This window comes from Euleptes europaea, chromosome 3 (genome assembly GCF_029931775.1).
Source record: "Euleptes europaea isolate rEulEur1 chromosome 3, rEulEur1.hap1, whole genome shotgun sequence".
Taxonomy (NCBI): domain Eukaryota; kingdom Metazoa; phylum Chordata; class Lepidosauria; order Squamata; family Sphaerodactylidae; genus Euleptes; species Euleptes europaea.
In genome coordinates this window covers 63,881,374-63,897,200 of record NC_079314.1, presented here as the reverse complement: position 1 = coordinate 63,897,200, position 15,827 = coordinate 63,881,374, and positions in this window count along the sequence as shown.

Genomic DNA, 15,827 nt, shown 5'->3' with positions numbered 1-15,827 from the left:
AACAAAACTTGTAAAATGTTTTGACATCTGTCTGTGGCAAAAATATGATATATATTTGTTCTGTTGTTAATTTTTTTACAATGCCTTTTGACCAAAATACAATTATATTTTTAATGTTGGCTAAGTTAGGGACAAATTTTAAGCCTTTACCCTGACCAGCCTGAAAATCCTGCATATATAGAATTCACATCCAGAGGAGAAGGCCTATGGCTCAGTGGCAGAGCATCACTAGGCTTGCCAGGTGAGTGGTTTTGGTGGGCAATTGCTTGCCAATCCATCCAGCTGCTCCGGAGCAGCTACCGTGGGCACATGCACGCAATGGCATCCCTTCCAGTTTTACTTCTGGAAGCGCCACATTGCTGTGGCCGATTTAACACTCAAACCTAGGGTTGCCAACTGCCAGGTAGTAGTCTTCTCCTCCTCAACTGCCAGGTAGTAGCAGGAGATCTCCTGCTAATTCAGCTGATCTCCAGCCAATAGAGATCAGATCACCTGGAGAAAAATGGTCGCTTTGGCAATTGAACTCTATGGCATTGAAGTCCCTCCCCTCCCCAAACCCCACCCTCTTCAGGCTCCACCCCCAAAATCTCCCACCGGTTGAGAAGAGGGACCTGGCAACCCTACTCAAACCCCAATTTGAGTGTTAAATCAGCCGTGACAATGAGGTGCTTCCAAAACTAAAACTAAAAGTGATGTCATCACATGTGCGCACCTGCGAGCAACCATGACTACCCCAGCCCCACTTCCTAAAACCTCCCGTGGATTGGGAGGGGGGACCTGGCAACCCTAAGCATCACTTTTACATACAGAAGGTCCCAGATTTGGTCCCAGTATTTCCAGTTCTAAGGATTGGATAATAGATGAAGGAAAGGGTCTCTCCCTGAGACCCCAGATAGTCATTGTCACCAGGCAATGCTGACTTTGGTGGATCAACGGTCTGACTCAGTACCAAGAAGTTCCACATTCCATGTGCCCAAGTAGGTTTCTTTGTAAATAAAAGCTGTGAAGGGAAATTATTCAGGTAGAGACCACAGTACAGGTGAAGTGCAGTTTAACCATTTCCCTGCATTTATTTCTTGTCATCAAACAGGCCCAGGTAGGTTTTTGGGCAAGTATAAAGAGAGTCTGTATGATGTCTGTATCTTTGCTCAACAGGGTCAAAAATACCTCAGTGGGATTGCTTCAGGCCTGAAAAATTGCATCATTTCACTCTCCTGCCTGTGTACTATGGCCCAGGTCAAAATCAGGGCTCTAGCCCATTGCTATTTAAAACCCCACAACCCCCCAACACACACACACACACATATTTATGAGCTCCATATGCAGAACTCCAAGCCTTTATCATGATGGTTTGTCCCTAATAGGTTGTAGTTGAAATATGTCTAATCATCTGAAACATTACTGGTCACATATGGCTAATCAATTATATTGAACTAGGAGCCAGATCCAGCATTTCAGTGATAGAAATCCTTCTTTTAAGAAATTCACTGGCATAGTGATGGAAACGGTCACCTGTTTAGTTTACCCATGACAGTGTATATAAAGGTAGTTTTTAAATAGCATAGAATGCCCTTTTAAGGCAGACCCAAAGATTTCCCCCGGCAAGGCCTGGAGGATTTTAGAGGAGCAGAAGACAAAAAAGTTGAAATCTTTCTTAGCTCTGTAGAAAACAGGGGGCCCCTTGGTTCCGCTTTTTCTGTGGTTTCTAGCTACTGTGAGCTTAGAACAGGAAACTACAGCAGACAGACAATTTAAATATAGCACAGGCAGGGAGGACATTTGAGAGGAGAATCTTTAAGATTTATTGTGCTTTAAAGAATATATATATATATCAAAGAATAATATAGAAACATTATGCAGATTCAGCTCCTTTTCCCATGTCAAAGAAACATGCAGACTTTGGCTGAGAAAGGTTGGGGATTAACATGGAAGCCATGAGAAAGTGCCTGTCTTGCTGAAGCTAGAGAACCAACAGTGGAACTGGCAGGAAGGGGTCAGAGAGAGGGATGACCTGGGTCCATCACTGGATGGGGGCATTTCATCTCAGGCTACCTGTCTTTATCCATAGGACTCTGGGCTATTGGAGAGAATTTGCAAAATCCCGCTGACCTAGTCGAAGTGCATGAAGAGGGGGGGCATTAAAGCCCAACTCAGAACATGAAGGAAGGAGGAACTGAATCTTGGCAGCTCACTATAAGCTTAACAATTGTTATATTTAGGAGAATAGAATATAAATGCAGGCTTAAACTTAATAGTTGATTAAAGACATATTTTAGATTAGCTTATATTGCACTATAGGAAATCTTAATAAAGTAATAATTTTAAAGGGCAGTTGTTAGGTAGGAGAAGATACTTCCTGTTTTCTGACAGACTGGCTTTGCAGACAGCCAGGCAAAAATAGACATGCAGGGGAGACAGAAGAAGGAATGATTTTAACTGAAAGGAGCTTTCCAATAGATAGATTAAAATATTAGATTTGCAGATAAGAGAATTAGTACACCTTTAATCAAGGTTAAAATAGTATTCCTGTAGGGGGGCTGGATAAGAAAATACATTAAACCACTACTGATTCAACCCCAAAAGAGGCAGCATGCTTACTGAAGAGAAATACATGGGCAAAATTGAAATATGCAGAGTAATAAGAATTAAAGGAGATTTCTATGGGAAACATAATCTATACCATGGAATAGCTTGCATAGTTTCTTTTTAAAGACAGTACAGGCTCCAGCAATATACTATTTAAATAAAGAATGTTTGTGTAAAGGTCTAATGGTTTGGAATTGAGGAAATACTTTGCACACAGGCTAATTGCTTCATGATTAAGATGAGAAGACAAATCCAAGAGCCTTCAACTATTGATTTTTTGATTTAGCAATAAAATATTGGAGGATTTTAGATTCCCATATAGAATTAAAGGAGAGGTTAAAAGTTCAGACAAAAGTTCAGATAGATGGTCAGAGATGGGAGGGGGAGTCTAGGGAGCCTGGAAATCTACCAAAGGAAATCTTAACAGATGGTCGTGAAATAGGGAAAGTGAACAGTAGAAACCAGAAGGTCATCGGGTCTAAAACATCAGAAATAACTTATGCTGTCAGCAAGTATTTTGTAAGATAAGCACACATGACAAATAAACAACTCAAAGGACATGGGATCTGAAACTTCAATGATCAGCAAATTAACCATTTTAGAAATGAATGTTTCAGTGATGTCAATGTCTGCCATGTATGGATTTTTAGGGTGGCCAGGAAAGACTGTAATTTGGCTTTATCCAATCATGGGAAGCCAAAAGGGCCGGCATTCGGGCATCAGTAGGGGGCTGAACCTCTGAAGGGCTATAAAAGAGCGAGCAGTGGACCATTTTCTTTGAGCAGTTAGCGCACTTGCATGTGCTAAACTGACTCCCATTTATTGTGGCCAAATAAATGCTTTCAACAGATCTCTCTGTGTCTGGTCTTCTCTATCCCTAATTAAGATTTGGGTAAAGGGGATAAGAGTGTTGATTATTGATTATTGATTGGCGTTTCAGACAATAGCCAGTCACAATTTCAGCTTCTACTCTCAATAATTAAGGCTAATCTTCAACTTGAGCAGATCTGCCAGTCATCTTCCATAAGAAGAAGGGGAAATTCCTTAGGAATTGGCCATCTTCTGATGTGGTTCGATCAATCCAAAACCTAAATTTTAAAAAATGAATGATACTCCCCTTGCCCCAAGGATCATATTTTTATTTATTAAAATATTTTTACCCCACCTTTCATTTTACAATAAGGCACCTTTGAGGAAAAAATATGAACAGAACATAATAATTTGATAATTCTATCAAAGTGGCAGTGCCAAAGGATAAAGAGCAAAATATGTTAAATCTTAAATTTATTTTTGAAAAAAGGTGAAACACCAGTTTTTCCATAATACATTACTGCCATGAAGCTTCTGCCTTCAGTACTCTTATTGTCAGCAGACAGAATATTTCTCAAGATGATATTAATAAAAACATAGGATAGCTGTGAGTGCCTTAATACTAATCCATCATTCTGCCAGCATTTAATACATCTGTCAATCATGTCCATCTAAAACAAAACCAAAAAATCAGAATACAACTATTTCTCAATAAAATGAAAAATGGAAATAAGAAGAATGACACAGTAATTAATAGCATTGTTGATGCAACTGCATATGTTTCATCCCTAATGTAAACTCAAGGGAATAAATAATAATTTTCTTGTACAATTATTAGATGAATTCATAATTGTACTGGCAATTTCTCAAACATATTTTCATGTCAAAATTCCCAGCCAGTGTTTTGGAAAAAGCAATCTTGTCTCCTTATGTTTCCCTTGATCGGCTGTTACGAGATACTTCTTGTCAAAATGTGTGCACTGTCTCTAAAGACAAGCCAAAGGAGACCATGCGGACACCAAATAATAATGACTTTTTGAACTGAGCAAAAGTCCTAATGTGAGACGTAAGTTTCTTTGTAAAGTGCATTCATTGTGATTCCAATCAATGTTTTAAAATAAGCAGCTGATCTTCAGCTTTCACTAGAGAGCTTCACTAAATAGAACCTTGTCGTCGGGTCATAATCAAATGAGATCGTTCAATTTGAGAGTCAGAGTCAAGAGCTGATTATGTCTCATAGTACAAAGGAGCACCGAGGATTGCTCTGGAGATTGCCTGGAGATGCTCAGTTGGGAGGGGAAAGGTTTTTGATCTACATTTAAACCTCTGAGGGGTCTAATCAGTCCTCACGAGGTAGATTAACTATCCAAGCAGGTTTTGCCACATGGTAATATGTGGTGTTTTGTGCCATGGCAATTGCATGATGAGATTTCTCCTAATTAAAATGCTTGATTCTCTGAAAACATACTGTCAGTAAACAATGCAGTATTACATGAACATTAATCAAGGTAAAAATTGGTACCAGTACTATTTCCTGAGCATGCATATACACACATTTCTCATATATTGATTTCCAAATTAGACAACAAAATATTCTAGGATGGCCAATTCTAGAGCTCAAAATTTGAGAATCAAAGCATGACCCACTCTGGGTCTGAGTGGGTCAGGCTTAGATATCCAAATTTTTGAGATCTAAAGTTCACAGTTCTATAATACATTGTTGTCTGTTGGTGGGGCCAAGAGTCTGCTGGTATTGGGTAGCAATTTTTGGAAGATCCAGCGCAGAGCCGAGTAACAGAGCCCAGTAACAGAGAAGAGCCCAGTAACAGAGGCATCTGGGGACAGAGATCAGCAAAGAACCCTGAATGGTTTGAGACCAAGATGTCTAAAGGTCCATATTGTCCCACCAACAGAATAATCTTGGAGTACTTCTCTACTATCTGAAGGTAATCAGCGATCATGAAGGGGAAGGCCTTCTAGATTGTGGTGCAGCAGTTGTGCAAAACACTCCCTTTTCCTATAAAGCATCTTTCTCTACAGTTCCCATCACCCAAGTCTTCCTCTGTGCATTCTAAGTGTCCACGACATCAGGTCAAAGAGTTGAAGTCCCATTCTATAATCTGAGATATGGATGTCCTGGCTGGGATTTATAGAGTGCTTAACCGTGTTATCCTAAGCAGTATTACACCCAGCTCCCTTGAATTCAATGGCCTTAGAAGTGTATCCCCCCTTCTGGATGCACACCTTAACGTGGTGAGGGGGTTTGTGAGTGTCAGGGAAGCTGAGAGCAATACCGTAAGGGGTCTAGACTCTATCAAGAGACTAAACTCCTAGCAGAGTCACTCAAGACGGAATGGTCACAGCTGAGACACCAGACAATGATGCATCCACCCCCTTAAGGGATCAAAGGCCACATCCGCAGAAGAGAACAGGCAGTTCCAATGGGGATGGGGGTAGAGGAATCCCTGAAGGTTAGCTACTGGGCAGCAGCAGTAGTGGAAGGTGACACTGGCGGAAGATCTTTCGTAGACAATGGCAGTGCCACTACGGCTAACTCTGGTTAGTACTGTGCAGAAGAAGGCACTGGTAAACCACTTCTGACCAACCTTTACCTTGAAAACCCTATGATGAGACAATCCAAAATGAAAAAAGATATAGTGCTGGAAGATGGGACCCCCAGGTCGGATGGCACTCAATCTGCTACTGGGGTAGAGCAGAGGACAGGTACGAGTAGCGCTGTTCTTAATGATGCGATTGGACTAAAGCCGAAAGGACGTTCAGTGGTTGACATGAATAGATGCAAAAGGAAAGTCCGAAGCTGTTCGACGCATATAATAGGAACATGGAATGTGAGAAGCATGAATCAGGGTAAGCTTGAAATTGTTAAACAAGAAATGGAACGCATGGACATTTCAGTCCTGGGAGTAAGTGAATTAAAGTGGGCTGGATTAGGACATTTTCAATCAGAAAATTACAAAGTGTTTTATTCAGGGAATGACAAAAAGAGAAGAAACGGAGTTGCTTTAATAGTGAGGCAAGATGTAGCAAAGGCAGTCAGGAGCTATAATGCAAAGTCTGACCGAATAATATCAATCAGACTTCAGGGAAAGCCTATCAACATAACCATCCTTCAAGTTTATGCCCCAACTACAGATGCTGATGAGGAAGAAATTGAAAGTTTTTATGCCAGTGTTCAGGAAGAAATTGATCACACACCTAAACAAGATATGCTGATAATCATAGGTGATTGGGACGCAAAAGTAGGAAACAAAGCAGAATCAAATGTTGTTGGCAGATTTGGGCTAGGAGCACGGAATGAAGCAGGAGAACACCTCGTAGAATTCTGTGAAGACAACAATCTGTTCATTGCAAACACATGTTTCAGGCAACCAAATAGACGATTGTATACATGGACATCACCAGACGTCCAGTATAGAAATCAAATAGATTATATAATTGGAAGCAGAAGATGGAGAAGCTCTATTCTCTCGGCCAAAACAAGACCAGGAGCCGACTGCGGTACAGATCATGAATTGGTAATATCGAAAATCAAGATAAAGCTTAAGAAAAACACCAAAACATTCATAGCACCAAAATACAATCTAAGCAATATTCCGGAAGAGTTTAAAGACCATGTAAGGAACAGATTTGCATTACTAAGTTCAAGTGAATGTAAACCTGAAGAACTTTGGGTGGAAACTAGAGATATTATCAAGGAAGAATGTGCAAAGACTATTCCTGTAGCCAAAAGAAAAGAAAAACCTCGATGGATGTCTGAGGAAACTCTTAAAATTGCCAGAGATAGACGAGAAGCAAAAGTAGAAGGTGACAGAAATAGAATCAAAAGTCTAAGTGCAACGTTCCAGCGACTAGCACGTAGAGACAAAGAGACCTATTATAATAACCAGTGTAAAGAAATAGAAGAGAACAACAAAAAAGGAAGAACAAGAGATCTGTTCCACAAGATCCAAGAAATCAAAGGGAAATTTAAAGCACGGTTAGGCATGCTGAAAGATCAGCATGGAAATACATTAACTGAACAGGACAAAATAAAGAAAAGGTGGGAACAATACACTGAAGAACTATACAGAAGAGATGAAAGGACAAAAGATTCTTTCCAAGAAGAATCTTTTGAAGAAGAACCTACAGTTTTAGAAAGTGAAGTGAAAGCTGCATTGAGAGCAATCGTGAGAAACAAATCACCAGGAGCGGATGGGATATCAATAGAGCTATTCCAAGCCACAGAAACGGAGTCCATCAAAATCTTGACAAGAATATGCCAACAGATATGGAAAACAAAACAATGGCCCACAGACTGGAAACGATCCATTTACATTCCAATTCCCAAGAAAGGAGACATCAAAGATTGCAACAACTATCGGACCATTGCATTAATTTCTCATGCAAGTAAAGTGATGCTCAAAATCTTACAACAAAGGCTGTTACCATATATGGAACGAGAAATGCCTGATGTTCAAGCTGGTTTCAGAAAAGGAAGAGGCACTAGAGATCATATTGCAAATATATGCTGGTTACTGGAGCGTACGAGAGAATTTCAGAGGAAAATCAGCTTGTGTTTCATAGATTACAGCAAAGCTTTTGACTGTGTGGATCATGAAAAGCTATGGCTGGTTTTAAAGGAAATGGGTGTGCCACTACATCTGATTGTTTTGATGCGCAACCTGTACTCTGGACAAGAGGCCACAGTTAGAACAGAATATGGAGAAACGGAATGGTTTCCAATTGGCAAAGGTGTCAGACAAGGATGTATTTTATCTCCCTATCTCTTCAATCTATATGCAGAACATATAATTAGGAAGGCAGGATTAGATTTAGATGAAAGTGGAGTGAAAATTGGAGGGAGGAACATTAATAATTTGAGATATGCTGATGACACTACATTATTGGCAGAAAATAGTGAAGATTTGAAACAACTACTGCTGAAAGTTAAAAGAGAAAGTGCCAAAGCAGGACTGCAGCTGAACATCAAGAAAACAAAAGTAATGACTACAGGAGAATTACACAACTTTAAGGTTGACAATGAGGAAATTGAAATTGTACAAGACTTTCTATTCCTTGGCTCCACCATCAACCAAAAGGGAGACTGCAGCCAAGAAATTAGAAGGAGATTGAGACTGGGAAGGGCAGCCATGAAGGAGCTAGAAAAGATTTTGAAGTGTAAGGATGTGACTCTGGCCACCAAGACTAGATTAATTCATGCCATTATATTCCCTATTACTATGTATGGGTGTGAAAGCTGGACAATGAAGAAAGCTGATAGGAAGAAAATAGATTCCTTTGAAATGTGGTGTTGGAGGAGAGTGTTGCGGATTCCGTGGACTGCCAAAAAAAAACAAATCAGTGGGCTATAGATCAAATCAAGCCTGAACTGACCCTAGAAGCTAAAATGACTAAACTGAGGCTGTCGTATTTTGGTCACGTCATGAGACGACAAGAGTCACTGGAAAAGACCGTCATGATAGGAAAAGTTGAGGGCAGCAGGAAAAGAGGAAGACCCAACAAGAGATGGATTGACTCAATAAAGGAAGCCACAGCCTTCAATTTGCAAGATCTGAGCAAGGCTGTCAAAGATAGGACATTTTGGAGGACTTTCATTCATAGGGTCGCCATGAGTCGGAAGCGACTTGACGGCACTTAACACACACACACAGAAGTGTATCCAGTGAAAAAATAACAGAAGAATTCAAGTGGCTTTAGCAACTCTACTTAGGATGGCACTGATCATGCACTGTTATTGGCTGCAGTTTCAGCTGGAATTAGCTGCACTGTGCCTGGCTAAAAATTGGCGGGGGCATATGGAATGTCTTTGTTTTTGTCTTTCATTTGCATTGGGTTCAATGCAAATAGTTATGCCAGTTTTTTTAGGATGGTATTACTTCACCCTAGGGTTGCCAACTCTGGGCTGAGAAATGCCTGGAAATTTGGGAGTGGAGCCTGGGAAGAGAGGGGTTTGGCAAGGGGAGGGACCTCGCTGGGGCAGAATGCCATCCACCCTCCAAAGAAGCATTTTTCTCCTGGGAAACTGATATCTGTAGTCTGGAGATCAGTTGTCATTCTGAGAGATCTTAGGTCCCATCTGTATGTTGGCAAGCCTATGTAATCACACAAGTGCTGGAGCTATTGCAGGTCTTTAAGCCAATCTAAGTCACATTCCTTCCCAGCACACTTTTGGTACTCCTGCATTGCTGGCTCCTAAACTAGTACCCATAGTATCGGTGGGTTGCTATGCCAACACATCTCTGATTTACATCGGCATGGGACTTAGCTGCTATCCTAAGCACTTTATGGACTAGCCTTAGGGACTGTGTCTTTAGAGTAACAGTATAGTCTGTCAGTGCAATCTTAAATGGGTCTAATCAGAATCCTACTTAAGTCTACTTAATTGGTTATTCTTAAGAAAGCGTCCTTCGGATTGCTCTGTATTTATGTTTCCATGTATAAAAATGTAGGATTAAATATACAAAAATGAAAATAATTTTCACACTCTGATTTGTATGGCATGCTGATATTATGACTACAATATTATTAAGATTCATTATAAAATTGCCACAACTATTAAAGTAAACTGTGAAACACCATTTCAGGAACAATTCCTCATATGTTAAAATAATTATTCCTTCTCCTGCCAGGAAATGTAGTTAATGTAAATTTCATGTATATATAGTTCCATTCTTTTCTTTAATCTCATAATCATTGCAAGCAGTGGTGAATTTCATATACTCCAACTGCCCCCATTTTCCTATACTTGGACCAAGTAAATTCACTGGCCTTAATTTACCCTTTGGGGAAATTTCGTGATGCCTTTAAAAAAAACATATGCAAAAATGTGACTACAGTACATTAGCTTACCACTTCCCTGAAAATAACTGATTAGCTACATAATAAATGTTGCTGAATGCATTCCAGTTATAAATCTTTTCTAATAAGTACAACCAGATCTGCTAAGAGATTAAAATTCCATTTTACATTTTTATACTTCAAGCAAACTAAAGGCGGGTAAAGAAGGGTGTTGTTCTTGCTTCCCTTGCTCACATTTATCTGTATACCCCCCAATATATATATATTTTCTTTCAGTGAAGTTCAGGACCAGAAGTTATTCCTACCAGGAGAAAAAAATGCTTTAAAAACTGGTTTCTGGCAGGAAGGCGGGCTCGTACAGGAAGTCACCACTTTTTGTGTGTACGTCACATCACAGCTGACTTATGATGACCCTGTAGGATTTTCAAGACATGAGACATTCGGAGGTGGTTTGCCATTGCCTGCCTCCACGTCATGACCCTGGTATTCCTTGGAGGTCTCCCATCCAACTACTCAACAGGGCCAACCCTACTTAGCTTCTGAGATCTGAGATGTGGCTAGCTTGGGGCTATCAGGTCAGGGCAAGTCACCACTTAGTGGACTTTAAATCTTCTCACCCTTCATTTTGCAGCAATTCAAGTGCAGATCCTATTCTAACACATGGGTGTGGCACCATGAAATCTAGCTTGGCACCCAGGTTTGTATTTATCAGGCTATATCAGGGTTGCCAGCCTCCAGGTACTAGCTGGAAATCTGCTGCTATTACAACTGATCTCCAGTCAATGGAGATCAGTTCCCCTGGAGAAAATGGCCACTTTGGCATCTGGACTCTATGAAGTCCCTCCCCTCCCCAAACCCCACCCTCTTCAAACTCCACTCCAAAAATCTCCAGGTATTTCCCAACCTGGTGCTGGCAACCCTGGGCTATATGCTAAAAACAGAAAAGGGAGGGAAAGCAGAGGGAAATAGGTTATTTCGTGCCATGGTTGAAGGCTTGTAGTGTACAGGTTGCTCAGGGTGTGTTGCAGATTGACCATAAATCTACTGGGATGAAGAAAGGGGGAAATTGCAGTCCATTTAACAAAGGCAGATAAAAGCAAGTTCCTGGAGAACTTCCTGGAGAACATAAAAGCTTGCATTTTATGATATTTTCATTTGCCCTCCTGGCTTCTGAAGCCCTCTCTGCCTGTGTGCAAATAAAACTTTTGCCTGTTTCTTCAGCTGCAGGCAGGCTTTCAGCTGCAAGCAGACATTTGTGGACATTTGTGGCCTGTGGCCATTCAGAGCTTTTGCCTGTTTACCTCCTCCTATTCTCTGTCTTATAGCATGTGCAAGGAATAAAGTAGGCAACCTAGGCACCCAGTTCTCCAGATTAGAGTCTGCCGTTCATGTGGAGGAGTGGGGAATCAAATCTGGTTCTCCAGATCAGAGTCCACCACTCTTAACCACTACACCACAAGCCCAAAAAACTAGCAGACAGAACAGAAAGTTTGTACAAAACATTTTATCCATAGGATGTAAAGTGAGTTAGGGTAAAGACAAACATTTGCCTGATATCGACAAAACTATAACTACTTTACATACAGCACCCTACTGTTTTCTGGGATGCTATATGAATATATATGAATCTTTATTTTTTTGAGAAGAAAACAAATGGCAGACTCAGCCTTATTGATTTTCCTCACAGTGTGATGAGCACAGCAAAAAAAAATAGAAACTATTATTTAACAACCTGACTATCTGCCGACAGCTAATCTCCAAAACAGAATCCACAACATAAAAATGTTTTAAAGGCTATCTATGAGCAAGAAAGGAGGTAGGAATGTGTACTCTGTTGGCCAACTTGAACCTCTGAATTTGTAAGCAGTCTCCAGTAGGGCTGTTGAAAAAAAATATTGGTAAAATTCAGATTCGGCAAAATTCAGCCCGTTTTTATTCAGGAAATGCTGAAGTCCGAACTCCCCCGCTTCTGTCCGTGCAATTCAGCATGAGTTTGGGGGGAAATTCGGCCGAATAAAGCCATTAAATCACAACCGCAACTTTCTGTGGCTCTGGGGGGGGCATTTTTGGGGGTAGAGGTCCCAAACTTTCAGCATAGCTTCAAAGGGCCCTTCTTGCAATAACCCCCAACTTTTGTAAAGAATGGATCAGTGGGGGCTGAGATATGGGCCCCGAAAGGGGTCCCCCCTTCTTAATGTGCATTTGCAATTAGCAGAGCTTGCAACCCACTCAAAGCTCTCAGCCCCAACAAACAGCTGAGCTGCAGGGAGCAAGGGCGGGGCAAAGAAGTTTGCAAACCATGAAAAGCAACACAACCATGCAAACCATCACGTTTGCAACCATGCAAAGCAACACCTGACGCCTGGGAGTTTGCAAACCATGGAAAGGGACAGAAGAAGTTTGCAAACCATGCAAAGCAACACAACCTTGCAAAGCAACACCTTTGCAACCATGCAAAGCAACACCTGACGCCTGGGAGTTTGCAAACCATGGAAAGGGACAGAGGCATGCTAGCTAAGCATCAGGAGCAGGAGGGGGTGGAATTTCCCCTTTTGCATCGGACTCGGGACCAGGAAAATGCATTCTTTAAGTCACTATTTGAAAACAATTTTTGAGCAAGCATCAAAATAGACCTAACCGATCTTATGAATGAGGGAAAACTGAGGACACACAACTGAAGTCCCCCCTCAAACCAGGGAGAGAGAGACTCGAGGGGGCACACACCCCCAGACAGAACAGGCGAAAGCCCCCTTTGGCTTCCCCCCCACCCACAGAAACTGCTCCCTCCCCCCCCCACACACACACACACAGGAGAACAATTATAGATTAATGCCCCCAAAGGGGTCTTACTGTGGATGTCTTCTGTGGGGCTGTTGATTCGGTTTGGCCCGAACTGAAAATCAGCCGAATTTCCCTTGATTCAGGAGTTTTTAGTTTGGGACGAACCGAACTCAAAACTGGTGGGCAACCGGGGAGCCGAATTCAGCGAGTTCGGGAGTTCACGAATAAATCCGGCAAATTCGGGCCGTCAGTAAGCAGCATAACCGTCAGTAAGCAGCATTCACCCCCCCCCGGCCAATCGGTGGCCAAGCTGGGTCTCTTTCTGGCCAATCAGTCAGGATTGAATACTGGAGGAATCAGCTGATGTGCGGCCCGGCCGGGGAGAGAGAGAGAGAGAGAGGGAAATCCTCCTGTGTGGGGGGAGGTGCTTGTGCACATTCACTCCTTTCCGTGGCTGCAGGGGGTGCATTTTTGAGGGTACAGACCCCAAACTTTCAGCGGAGATTCAGACAAGCCTTCTTAAGAGACCCTCCAAGTTTTGTAAACATTGGGTCAGGGGGTCCCGAGATATGGGCTCCCCCCTTTTATTTCCATGGCTTCAGGGGGCGCATTTTTGGTGGTACAGACCCCAAACTTTCAACGGAGCTTCAGATGAGCCTTCTTAAGAGACCCCCCAAGTTTTGTAAACATTGGGTCAGAGCCCCCCGAGATATGGGCTCCACCCCTTTTTCCTCTCCTCCCTTTTCTCTTTCCGTGGCTGCAGGGGGCGCATTTTTGGGTGTGCCGACCCCAAACTTTCAGCGCAGCTTCAGACAAGGCTTCTTAAGAGACCACCCAAGTTTTGTAAACATTGGGTCAGGGGGGGCCGAGATATGGGCTTTCCCCTTTTCCCTATTGGGATGAATGGATCACCCTCGAGAGATGCATACATATGGATCTCATATTGGATACAAATGGAATCATATTGGATTACCCAGCCTCCCAGCCCCTCCTGATGGAACAGAAGACAGCCACAGTAAGACCCCTTTGGGGGCTTTAATCTATAATTTTTCCTTGCTGTGTGTGTGGGGATGGAGCAGTTTCTTTGGGTGGGGGGGGAGCCAAAGGGGGCTTTTGCCGGTTCTGCCTGAGGTGTGTGTTCCCCCTCCAGTCTCTCTCTCCCTGTTTGAGGGGGGGCTTCAGTTTTGTGTCCTCAGGTTTTCCCTCATTCATAAGATCAGTTAGGTTATTTTGATGCTTGCTCAAAACTGGTTTTCAAATGGTGACTTAAAGAATGCATCTTCCTGGTCCCAAGTCCAATGCAAAAGGAGAAATTCCCTCTCTTCCTGCTCATTATGCATAGCTAGCTGCCTCTGTCCCTTTCCATGGTTTGCAAACTCCCAGGTGTCAGGTGTTGCTTTGCACTGTTGCAAAGGTGTTGCATTGCGTGCTTGTGTTGCTTTGCAGTTGTATTGCTTTGCAAATTTTTTCACACCTGCCCCGCCCTTGCTCTCAGCTGTTTGTCGGGGCTGGGAGCTTTGTGCGTGGGTGGCAAGCTCTGCTTGGAGATACACATTAAGGGTGGGGGGACCCCTTTCGGGGCCCATATCTCAGCCCCCCCTGACCCAATCTTTACAAAACTTGGGGGGTCTTTCAAGAAGCGTCCTTTGAAGCTCCTCTGAAAGTTTGGGACCTTTACCCCCAAAAATGCCCCCCCAGAGCCATGGAAAGGCGCGGTTGTGTTTTTAATGGCTTTATTCGGCCGAATTTTTTTTCCGAACTTTGAATTCCCGCCGAATTGCACGGACCCGAAGCGGGGGAGTTCAGACTTCAGCATATCCCGAATCTAAATGGGTCAAATTCAGCCGAATCCGAACTATACCGAATTTTTTTTAATTCAACAGCCCTAGTCTTCTGTTCCATCAGAAGGGACTGGGAGGACTGGATAATCCAATATGATTCCATTTAAGCATGGGAGGTTTTGCCTTGGATTTGCCGCTCTCGAGATGCACACAGGATTGGCTGATCCCATTGATCCCAATAGGGAAAAGGGGGGACCCCATATCTCGGGACCCCCTGACCCAATGTTTACAAAACTTGGGGGTTCTCGCAAGAAGGGTCCTTTGAAGCTCCGCTGAAGGTTTGGGGTCTCTACCCCCTAAAATGCACCCCCTGCAGCCACGGAAAGGAGCAAATGTGTGCTTTAAATGGAATAAAAATGCACATTAAGGGGAAGACCCCTTTCGGGCCCCATATCTCGGGACCCCCTGACCCAATGTTTACAAAACTTGGGGTCTCTCACAAGAAGGGTCCTTTGAAGCTCCGCTGAAAGTTTGGGGTCTCTACCCCCAAAAATGCACCTCCTGCAGCCACGAAAAGGAGCGAATGTGTGCTTTAAATGGAATAAAAATGCACATTAAGGGGAGGACCCCTTTCGGGCCCCATATCTCGGGACCCCCTGACCCAATGTTTACAAAACTTTGGGGGTCTTGCAAGAAGGGTCTTTTGAAGCTCCGCTGAAAGTTTGGGGTCTCTTCCCCCCAAAATGCACCCCCTGCAGCCACGGAAAGGAGCGAATGTGCACAAGCACACCTCCCACAGGGATTTCTCTCTCACACACAAACAGATACTCTCTCTTTCTTTTCCCGGGCTGCGCAGCAGCCGGGCTCATGCACTCAATCGCTCAAACTGATTGGCCAGAAGAAAACCCAGCTTGGCCACTGATTGGCTGCAGGAGAATGCTGCTTACTAACTGATGGTTATGCTGCTGCGCTGAACCCCGAATTTTCTGAATTTATTTGCTGAACACCCAGAATTCACTGAATTCGTCTCCCCATTTTCCCGCCTTTTTT